The sequence below is a fragment of the Triturus cristatus genome, chromosome 7, assembly GCF_964204655.1.
Source record: "Triturus cristatus chromosome 7, aTriCri1.1, whole genome shotgun sequence".
Lineage (NCBI taxonomy): Eukaryota > Metazoa > Chordata > Amphibia > Caudata > Salamandridae > Triturus > Triturus cristatus.
In genome coordinates this window covers 1697400483-1697412598 of record NC_140590.1, presented here as the reverse complement: position 1 = coordinate 1697412598, position 12116 = coordinate 1697400483, and the positions used below count along the sequence as shown (strand labels likewise).

The following is a 12116-nucleotide window of genomic DNA, read 5'->3' as shown; positions in this document are numbered from 1 at the left end:
TTTCGACGCCACCAAAAGATCGTCGATGTATTGAACCAACACTGAGTTTTCGGGCATTTCTGGACTTTCCAAAGACTTCTTCAATAGCTGATTAAAGATTGAGGGGCTTTCTGTATACCCCTGTGGGATTCGGCACCAAGCCAAAATACGCTCGCCAAAACGAAATGCAAAAATTTGCTGACTGTCATGGTGTAATGGAATAGAAAAGAAAGCATGGCATAGATCAATTACGGTATACCACTCTGCATCATGGGGAATCTGATATAAAATCACTGATGGATTTGGTAAAATGGGGCAACATGACAACAATTTTATTCACTTTTCTCAGGTCTTGCACTATTCTAAATTTCCCATTAGGCTTTTTCAGTCCCATTATTGGCGAATTACATGGACTGCTCATTATTTCTCTCAAAATTCCTTGTTTGATCATTTTCTCAATTATTGGAGTTACTCCTTCAATTATCTCAGGTGTCAATTTATATTGAGGGACATTTGGATAGGTTACTCCTTCCTCTACAGTTATTTTTATTGGGTCTACATTTCTCATCAGTCCTACATCTTCTCCAGTGAAATCCCAAACTTCTGCTTTTACAGACTGCTTTAATTCTTTAGGTAGTTCATCAGGATTGAATACAGCATATGTTTCAGTAACCTCACTTTCTTGATTAGCCATTGTCATTTTATATAATACATCATCATCTGGTGTTTCAAATGCTGTTCCATCCGGAGTACAAAATATAGTTCAATTCATTTTGCACAACAGGTCCCTACCTAACAAATTCACAGGACTGGTGTCGCACACGACAAAGCGGTGCATTTCTGAAAATTTCCCTATACTAACTTTTACTGGTTCTGTAAGGTATGTTTTTATCTGTCTGTTGGATACACCAACTACTTGGATTGTTTCATCCGAGAGAGGAAGATTCTTAACATCAGCTGATCTAACAGTTGATCGAGTAGCGCCAGTGTCCACTAGGAAAGTAATATTTTCATAATTAACCTTCCAATCTACAAATGGTCCTGTCTGGTCTACTTCTAGAGTTGCGCCAAGTACGCACTGTTCTTCCTCCCTTCGGCACCGTCAATAGCTTTCTTCTGAGTCACTTTCATCGCGTTGCAGCCAATACTGCGAAATAGCGCGAGCGCGTGGCAGCTTATTTACCTGTTCTTCATTGTAGAATCCCGATTCGCTACTATACTTCTGAGAGTTTCTGCGCTGCGGGAAAGGCGGTTTTGGCACCTGATTCTGTGGGGTAACAACCTGCTGCTGTTGCTGCAGTTAACCACTCACCTCATTCTGCACCTGTGGATTCAATGATGGATTTTCATTGTTAGTACTCGGAGGAAATTTACACTCGGATTTCCAATGCCTTATCCTACCGCAATTATGGCATGGGAACTTCTTTTTAGCTTCTTCTATATTGCCTTTCCCCTTTCCAGGACCAAATCTCGGTTTATTTCCTGTGTTATTTGCTTGTTCTACTAATCGAGCCTCCTGCCTCTCCGCTACTTTTACCTGTGCTCACATAGCCTTTTCTTTCAATTATCGCTGTTTTGCCTCAATCTCATCACTGAAATATTTAGCATGTCTCAGTACTTCATCTATTTTCTTATTTTGCCAATCAACAGTATGTTGTTTTATCATTTAACCAATTTCTGGACGTAACCCATACGCAAATCTCTATACGAAATGGCTCAAATCCTTCTCACTCAGGTTCTCGTCTCCACTGAACTGTTTAAAAGCTAGAATCATTCTTTCATAGTATGCATGTACGGACTCCTTACTTTCTTGATGTGTTCGGTCAATTTTTACCCAGTCTGTCTCTTTAGGAGGTACCTTATTTTTCAAAAATGCCATAACCTGTTCATATTTCTTCATTACCTCAGGGTCTGGAGCTCCTGTTTTGGGATCCCTAGGGTATTCTTGAGTTGGCCAAGTGATCATCAACTTGCACTCTGTCCATAAATCTGCTGGCACTATTATGTCAAATAGACTATTCAAATCAATCCATAATACTTTGGACAATTTTAAAAATCTGTCTACCTGCCGGTACCACTCGACGGGCTTTTCGCGCAGTCGAGGGAAATCATTCGTAAAAGACAAAATATCCTGTCTTGTCCAAGGAACGTGTACGTATCCTCCTCCTGGAATTTCTCTCATGGGGCATTCTGTCACTACTTTTCCTTTTTCTCTTACAGGGAATGCTGAAAATGTCTTATCTGAGGCATCATCACGCTTTCTATACCACCTGCTTCTCCATTTATCCACATCTCCCCATTTTCTCAATAAGATAATTATTTCCTTAATTTGACCCATCCGTCCTGTGGTGTTCAGATTTTCAATATCTTTTTCAGTGAAATCAATTCGATAGGGTTTTTGCAAAGCCTTTACCTTTTCAATGTCTATTCCCATTTCATTTGCTACTTCTTCTAACCTTTCATGTAAGTATTTCGCTCTCCATGTCACACTTTTACACAAGAATAGTAATTCCTCATCCTGGTAAGTTTTCTCAGTAGGGATAGTTCCTACTATTAACTCTTTTAATACCATTCGTAATTTGGCCACATCAATTGATTGGGATTCTTTATCTTTTCTCTGCAAACTTCTTAACCAACCTTCTGTAGATGGTCCTACTGGTTTATCGATGCTACCTTGTTCTGAATTCCTTTGTGGTTCTAATAGTGATTCTACCGCCATTCTACTCTTTTCAGCATAATTCTGACTTATGAATGGATTATTTGAGACACTTGGTTCGATCATACTTATTGTCTGTCTCCATGGATTCTCATTTAGACCCAATTGTGGCTGTTCAACCTGTTTATGGCTCGTATAAGGAACTGTTAAGCAATGTTCGCTATCTTTTTGTTTATCGAAAATGGGCATTACTGGACCTATGGTTACTGGAACTGTTACAGCTTCTAGATTTTTGGTCAACTCTCTTATTTTCTCTGTTAATTCTAGAGTAGTTTTTGCCAATTCTGCTGAATTCTCACCATTTACTCTACTTTCTGACTTCTTTTCTACCTCTCTAATGGAGTTGCTCTTTTCTAAATCTGGTGACAAAGTCTCGGTCTTGATAATTCGTAACGTTTCTTTCATTGGGGCGCTTGGTGTCAACATTTCTGGTTCTGGTCGATACGGTGATGGATTTTTATAAAACACATCATCAAGAACATCATCTTCCGATTCACTCACTCCATACCCTCTTGATTCCACATTATGCCTCTTTTCTGCACACTTTCTTCCTTCATTTTCTCCTACAGTTCTTACGGGAAACACACCCTCAGTCATACTCGCATTCCGCCATCTATTCATTCGGTCATCATGAGTCTCATGTCCATATGACCTGCCAAACAGATACCTATATCCTCTACCATTTCTTTGTCTCTCTCGTTCATGCATTTCGTCTTCCCACTCCGTCAATGCTTCAAATTGTGTCGGCCTAGGTCTTGGTTCTAAATACATTATTTTCTCTCTCAAATTTCTCAAGACAGCCAAATTAAAGGAACCATGTTCTGGAAACGCCAGGACTCCATCGTCCTTGGTATATTTTACCCAATTATCTAACCAAATACAAGTATGATATCCATATTTTGCAATCATAATGGATGCGGGAGTTTTCGGTGGAGGAAGTAACTGTCCTTCCCTAGTTTTGACCGGTTTGTCCTTCTTAAACCACTTCTTCATCCTACCAAACCATGTCTTTTTCTCTTTTTCTGGTGGATCGTAATAAATTTTCCTGTTTTCCGTGTATCACTAGTCTCTCTTTACAACTGTACTGCTGTTCTGTCCAATCGCAGTGCGATTCTCACTAACGCACCAATCAGGGGCGTCTACGTCACTGTCACAATCCTCAAATCCCAGCGCGACTCACACTATCGTACCAATAGGGAGCGTTTATGTCACCCTGTATTTCTCCACTCCTAGCGCGGTGTACACTAACGCGCCAATCCGGAGCGCTTCACGCTTCTGACCAGCTATCCAATCCCAGCACGGTCGTTCTGATGTCAACAGCCGCTGCAGCAGCTTCTGCTCCTGCTCCTGCTGACCCCTCCTTTACAAAATCCGCTCAGTAAGTTTGTTTCAATTTCTACAATCCTGTTAGTAACAACACAAAAACATCTCCATTGTCCGCTTCGCTAACCAAAGAATAGTACTAGACCTTTCTCACGAGAATTCCGTCTTTTCCGAGAGCAGCGCTTACCTCTGCCCTACTACGGAATCGTTACTTCCGTTGATAAAGTAGCACATCCCTCTACCTTACCCTTCTAACGAGCATCAACCAACCGCTTCTCTAGAATTAAGACACCTAGTTGGAGACCCAATGCTCCTCAGAAATAATACTAGAGTTTCGCAGTTAATTGGAATGCCTTTTCATACACCTACTGTCAGACAGAAAATGTAGTACATTCACAAAGAATTCTGTCTTTCTCGAGAACAGCGCTTACCTCTGCCCTACTACAGAATTATAACATTCGCTAACAAAGCAGCGCTTCCCTCTACATTGTCCTTCTAGCAAGCTCAGAGAACACCTGCTACCTTTTCAGTGATAAGCATTATCTGAATGCCATTTGGAATCCTGGTACCTAAGACCAAAATTTCACAGGTAACCTTTGCTATCATACATGCGTCTTTCATTCAGAAATGTCACTAATGGCAACACACGACGATGCTACCGAATCGAACCCAGACAATGCGCCGTGCAACTTCAATCGCTACACGTTTTCCCCTGTGTACCTACAGGGTAACAACAATTCCGTCTTTCCCGAGAGCAGCGCTTACCTCTGCTCTACTACGGAACCGTTACAAACTTCCGACTTCCTACATCCCAGAAGCCGTGCTAACAACACAAAACTCAACGCGACTCAACATAGAGTGTTAGTACATAAACCAATACCAATCAATAATCAATAAGCAATGTACAAGCAATAATCACTAAACCAAAACAATAACTAACCATAACTCTGCTACCAGAAAAACTGTTGCAGCGTGGAATACAAAATCTCTCTCTCTGTCACAGACCAAAGATCTCACAAACACACTCAATCAATACATTCACTGGTGGGGCCCATAACACCAACATTCATTCTCTATCAGTCTTCTTTTCTAGAGAGGTGATTGTTCCATCCGCTGAAATGAAAGGAAATACCCTTTTGACCCTAATGAGCAATAAATCCACCTAACCTTCTTTAACTCATTTGGCCCTAAATTCCACTTCTGGTATCCCTCTCATAGTTTGGTCGTGGATCAGCTAGTTGCTGGTTTAAGTGATTCTCTAATCCTCTATTTCCTTTGCATTAATACATTTCATAAATAAAACAACCCGACTCAATTCTGTAATAGATCAAATCAATCTTTATCTAATTAATGCAGATTAAATCATTGGTTATTCAAGCAGTCGACCATCATATTTACCTATTCTGGCTAATTGTCGACCTCTAAGTCAAATTCAGTCGTTCTGTCACTCTATGCCCTTTTTATTCAAGAGTTCAGTTCATCAGGAAGTTGGGCATCAGCTCAGTCCGTCAAAGATTCAGGGAAACAGCTGTCCAGCAGTGTCACCGTCCTCTCCGTCAGCATAACATCAGAAAATCAAAAAGCACTCCCTCCAACCTCATTATTCTATCATAATTTATAGAGAAAATCAACATAATATTGTAGCAAATATTGGTTTTCGCATCCCCTGATTGGTTAGTCCATGATCGTATGACAGGTTCCCACAAAAGTAATGTCTCTTAGCTCATCGGTCTTGATCGTTCCGGTTTAAAAAAGTCGCCTTATTGTTCTTTTGGAGAATTGGCTTGTTTCCCAGGGCGTCCTTGGTGGGTACAGTCTGGTTAGGGTCATGAGGAGGCCACTGTTGCTGGCGTTAGCGCAGGCGCACTTCACTCAGAACCTCATGAAGCAGCTCATGTCACGTCAAATACAGAGGGCGGCCATTTTTCGATAGGCCCGAATGGACAACTTAAGCAAAGAAACACAAAAACCTAATTAATATATAGAAATGACTAATAAAATGTTATTCCCTCGCTAATACCCATATATGTGTGTATATATCTAGCAAAAACCAACACTTAATGCGGGTTATACTTACTTTATATAACACAAATACACCACGAAAACAACATATACCATGCAATATTCTAATTGTCTATCATTAGTATGCGTACATATTTTAATCAACGTATTAATTAGGCCATGCAAATGCAAATCCCACGTGTAATTCATATATTAGTAAGGTTGGTAAGTATCCACAGCAAATCAATTAATAAGATTACTATTAGTTAATTAATCAATTAATATAAACATGCAAAAATGGAGAGGGTATACAAAATTTTTTAATTACCTGCTCCAGCAATGGCACAGGGTCTTTGGTTCGCATTGGACATGGAGATATTTTCTCATTACATCGGACATAGAGATATTTCCACTTTTTTTTTACTGCACGGTACTAGTTAAGTCTAGAGCTGACACCATTAGTCCAGGATATCTCTCTAAATCTGATTTACATGCGTGCAAGCTCCAAGGTTGCTCCGAAGCACTTTTTGTTCAGATTTGCCAATCCCATGCTACATTCCTTACATGTTAAATTTAAGTCCTAATAGATCTTTAACTCCATTGGCGGGCCTTCAGTAAATGATATGCAACCTGAACTTCATGGGTATTTTTCTATATGGAATAAACAGTCACTGCCCAAAGTTCCCAGGGATGACCCTGGTTTCAGTCTCATTTAGAATGTGCTCACCAATAATTTTACCTGGGCTTGCCTAAATATTTTCTGGAGACACACGAGGAATTTAATATTCCATGTTTTCAGTTTTTGTAAAGAGCTGCAAATTATACATTTACAAAGATTTTGAACCCTTCTTAACTCAGTGATAGCCTCCAATTTATATAAATATCCCTCATTTAACATGTCATTTTTTCATCAACTTTATATGAGTACTATAGAAGATTCCTTAATTAAATGGGTCAGAAAAAGCTTCTTAGAGCTCGCTATGGCTATTAATCAATCTCTTTTTGGATCCACTTACTAGGGCACATCAAGTTACCACCATCATCAAATTCTAAGTACATCAATAATTCTCTATATTTGACTTGTACTCAACCTAAGATCATTAGATGTAAGTCTGAAGGGGGCGGATGCAATCTGTGCCCCTCTGTGCCACTTTAAAAACTTAGATTAAGTTCATATGTTTGCTCCTTTTCCTAACCTTTTACTCTATTTGCTATAGAGCTTTACAAGAATGTCCTGGGTCCTTATTTATTTACCATTTATAAAGCGCCTGGTTACACCCACCGGTGGGTCCCCACCCTAGGATTCTAACCCCCCCCCCAAAAAGAAGGGAGAGATGAAAAAGAGAAGGTGCGAATAAGCCTGAAGCTAAGATGAGAAAGACAATAGGATGAGGCAGGCTAAACAGTCCCAATTTGAGTGCGGAAAAGCCAGGTTTTTAGTCCTTTCTGTAGGTTCTAATCTCAGATTAGGGGGCAAGGCATTCCACGTTTTGGCCCCTAGATAGCTAAAGGACCAGGCTCCCATCCTGGCTGCTGGCCATCTGAACTCTTGGCACCTTTACGAGGTGAGCCACTACAGATCTTAAACTACTTGAAGGTGTGCAGGGTGTAATCATAGATCGCAGGTAGCTCAGGCGTTGTTCATCAAGATTCTGTGGCAATAGCACATAATCCTCTTCTCCACTAGCAGCCAGTGAAGAGCAGTCAGAGCTTTAGAGGTAGATGCTCCTCTCGAGAGATTAGGGACCATTTATGAGTTGGTTATTCACAGTTTTCTCAATATTTTTGGCGAATAATGGTAAAAGTGAGATGGAACCTAGATTCTCTAGTTGCATGGGATCAGCAGAGGGTTTTTTTTCTGCAGGGGGAGTACTATCGCATGCTTCCATTTTTGCGGGATTTCGCAAAGCAAAAGGACAGAGAAATCAGCTGTTGTACATGAGGGAGAATAGTCTCTATCCTTTGCATCAACATTTTAGGTGGAGCTGTATCTAGATGGGATCCTGACTTATTGCTCATAGTCAGGCTCTTCAAGTCTTCCAAAGAGGGGGTCCTAAATTCATTGAGACTGTTCTCAATTGGAGATTCGTCAAAAAAGGTATCTAGATTAATGCAGCTGCGAGCTTTTACCGCAAAGATGTCATATATCCTAGCTACTTTAGAAGCAAAGAAGGAAGCAATCTTATTGCAATTTTCTAAAGATGATGGAACTGGGGCTGCCACATGTTCTAGAGAAAACAGGGAATTAAGGAGAGAGAACAGTTCTTTGGAAGAATTATTAGCATTCTAAATTTTATGATAAAAAAACACTGATTTGCCGCTCTATAGCACGCTGATGATGCTGGGAATCACCACTACAGTCCACAATAACTTTATTTTCATGGCAGTCTGGATTGCCCACCTACAAATAGCCCACCATTGGCGGATACTACTCTTCCGGATCCTTATTCCTGAGTGCAAAAACTCATTGACATTTACACCTTTGGGATGCGGATGCATCTGCTACATCATACTCCAAAAGTTGTGTGGTGGAGATCGTCCTACGATAATGTATAGAGAAAAGTAGACATTTCATTAAACTTGAGAACAATTACTAAAAACATATGTTAAATATTTATGTAGATTAATTGCATATATTTATTTTTAATATAAATTAAAATAGAATAGAGAACGGAATCTATAGCATTATTAACTTAACTTTAATTTAAAATGTAATTATTTAATGTACAGAATTATTTAAAAGTAATTTAATTTTGTTTTGATAACAAATATTTTTTCTTAATTTCTTAATTCACAAAAGGGTATTCTTTTTTTTATCAACAGAAAAAAAAAGAATACCCTTTTGTGAATTCAGAAATTAAGAAAAAGTATTTATCAAAACAAAATTAAATTACTTTTAAATAATTCTATACAATAAATTAGCTGGAGTGCATTTACTACTGTTTTGGGTCCATTTTAATGCTCATTTGCGTGGAAGACACTTTTCTAGCCATAAGTTGCCTAAAATCTGGCTCCCCCTACGACTCGGGCCCTGCCTCACTTTCAGCTCGTGGGGCGAAGGCTATCGCCCCACTAGTGCATTAATTGTTTAATATGTCCCTGACATCGGATAAGATGCCCTTGGTTTGGTAACAAGCTAAAATGTTACCACTGCTGAAAAAACCACAGCAGATCCAAATGATCCAATAAAGTATCGACCCATCTCCCTTCTCCCAGCCCTAGCGAAAGTACTTGAAAAAGATGTTAATCAACAGATCGCCGCACATTTAGAAAGCAGTAATCTGTTGCATTCAAGTCAATCTGGCTTCTGACCTGACCACAGTACTGAGTCAGTGTTACCGGAAGTACTTGATTCCATCCGCCTTTGTACTGACAGAGGTGACAGAGCGCTGCTGGTGTTACTCGACCTATCAGCAGTGTTCAACACTATATCTCACTCCACCCTCCTAGCTCGTATACTGGCAATGGGGATAACAGGGTTGGCATGGCAGTGACTTGATTGTTTTTTGGAAGCCAGAGGTCAAGAGGTCTGGTGCAACCCTTTTTCCGCCACCTCCCCCAAGCATAAGGTTGGAGTGCCACAGGGCTCAGCTCTGAGCCCAACACTTTTTAATATCTACCTTTTTCCCTTGGCCCCCTTGGTGGAACTCTGGGGTGCACAAATAGTGTCATATTCTGATGACACCCAACTCCTTATCTCCTGGGGGAAGGATAAGGCCTTCCTGGGGGAGAAAATCCAATAGTGCCTGAATGCAACATTTAGTTGGTTATCAAATAACCAACTCAAATGTAACGAGGGTAAGACTGAGCTAATTTTCTTTGGCCCGGAGGCCAAGACATCTTGGGAAACTTTCTGGCCAAAGGATGCCCCCTATCCTCTATTAACAAGTCATGCAGTAAAAAACCTGGGCTTTAAATTCGATGAGCAACTATCATTTCACACTCACATCAACTCTGTGGTGGGTATGGGCTTTGCCCTCCTTCGTGTCCTTAGGAAATCTTTTTCTCTCCTCTCTTTTCATGGCTAGACAACAGGTGACTCAGGCCTTGATTACCTCAAGACTGGACTATGGAAATAGTCTGTACGCAGGGTTGCCCAAATACCTGATAGACAGGCTACAGTTAGTTAAGAACGCAACAGCACATACCATCTTTGGGCTCCCACACCTCTCAAATGTCTCCAGTCTCTTTCATAGCCTACACTGGCTTCCAGTCAGGGAAAGGATCACTTTTAAAATATTGCTTTTAACCCAGAAAGCACTTTACGGTACAGGTCCTGGATATCTTCAAGATAAAATCAACCTTCGCTCAGGAAATCTCTGTCCGGCCATAGTCCCTCGGATTAAGAAGGCGAGGGCAGGGGACAGATCCTTCTCATTTCTAGGCCCCTCTCTCTGGAATGAGCTGCCATTGATGCTCAGGGCCATAAAGGAAATACCGATTTTCCGGAAAAAAATTAGGACTTGGCTCTTTCCTCAGCTTAGGCTCTTCTCTTTTCCTGCCTGCAGACAGCTCCTTCGCTATAGCGCCAGTGCTCTCCTCGGAATACTAGCTGCCCTTTATAAATCACCTACATACATACATACATTTTGGCTGTAGTTACATACAAATGCAGTTTGTGAATAGTAATGGGCTTACTTACTTTTGAGGGTGAGTGCATGTCCCTTCCTAACCCCCTCTTTAAGCCGCCTAAACCCCTCCTTACTCCGCCCTGAACGCCTCCCATGTTGTAGTAATTATGCACCTTTTCAAGACACTTCCCTTGGTAAACTTACATGTGTGATGCTTCCCCAAAGAGTAGAAAGTAGAGGTTGCGTTTTACACTTGTAGGCTTGTGAATTGCATTTGGTAGTAAGTAGGATTGCTACTGTAGTATTACTTTACATATTACAAAATGAAGTTTATGAATCGTGCCCTAGCATGTTTTCTTCTTTGATTTAATGATTCTTGTAAAAATGTTTATGCAAAAAAGTGTTCTGTGTATCTTGCATACATAGAGATATTCTACTGTTTATGGATTTATGAAAAATATCAGTGACAGATAAATAAGGTTACAGGTGAGTAACATTTCCATGTATGTTTTCTGTTTGTTGAGGCCGTCAAAACTTGCTAAAAAGGGACAAAGTGCACAGCCATTATGTAAGGAGTTCTTCTACATGGTAGGTGCTGCTGTTGTAGCCTTCCTGTGTTCATAATCTCTGCCAATGTGTACTCATACATCTAATTCACTGGTCCATTGCCGTGTTTGAGTTTGAAAATATGGTCACTCTAATTACAAAATATGCAATAAATCTTGTTTACGTTAAATACCAGATAACAATACAACTGCTTTCAGTATTATTAATACAGAGTTTTTAGTATTAATACTATGTATAGATGTAGATATCATTCGGTTTCACTTATGTGCTCTTATAATGATCCATTACAATTCTCTCCTCTTTACTTTATCTGTCTGTACCCATATCTCTATTTCTCTTTCTATATCGCCTCTCTTTGGTCTTTGCCAACTCTCCATTGCTTTCTCTTTTTTCCGTTTGCCTCATTCCCATCACCACCTTTCATATGCCTGTTCTCTACTTAATTTGTTGTCTCACTCTAAAACTCCTTTTTTCAAATTCCCCTCTCTCCTCTCTCATTCTCTTTATTTGCCCATCACTCCTTATCGTTCCCTCTCTTTATCACTCCCTCTTTTTCTCTCCTCTACCCTTCACTGACCTTTCCATACACTCCATCAATTCTACCCTCTTTCTCTCTTATATTGCTTTCCTCCTCTCCGTCTCTCTCTCTTGACTTTTTCTTAACACTTGCTCTGAAACTCCTTTTCACTTTTCCCTATTTCTTTCTTCCCTTCACTCATTTTTATATCTCTCTCTCATTTCTCCTCCTCTCTCTCTGTCTGTCTTTCTCACACATTCTGTCTTATTATTTACTTGTTCCCCCACCCTTTTTCTCTTGATCACTATTTTTCTATATATCTCCACTTTCTCTCTCCTTTGGGCTCTTTTTGATTGACTCTTTGCCTATCTTTACTTTTATTCCTCCCACTTCTTACTGTTTTACTCATTTTCCCCTCCTGTTCCTGATTCCCCCTCATCAT

At 40.1% G+C, this 12116-nt stretch overlaps 1 protein-coding gene across 2 annotated transcripts in view; it reads left to right on the top strand.

Annotated features, from left to right (window-relative positions):
* The window catches only part of LOC146812807 (alpha-2-macroglobulin-like protein 1), a 747116-nt gene that overhangs the window by 591192 nt on the left and 143808 nt on the right, over positions 1–12116 (top strand). The gene's annotated exons all lie outside the window — the stretch shown is intronic.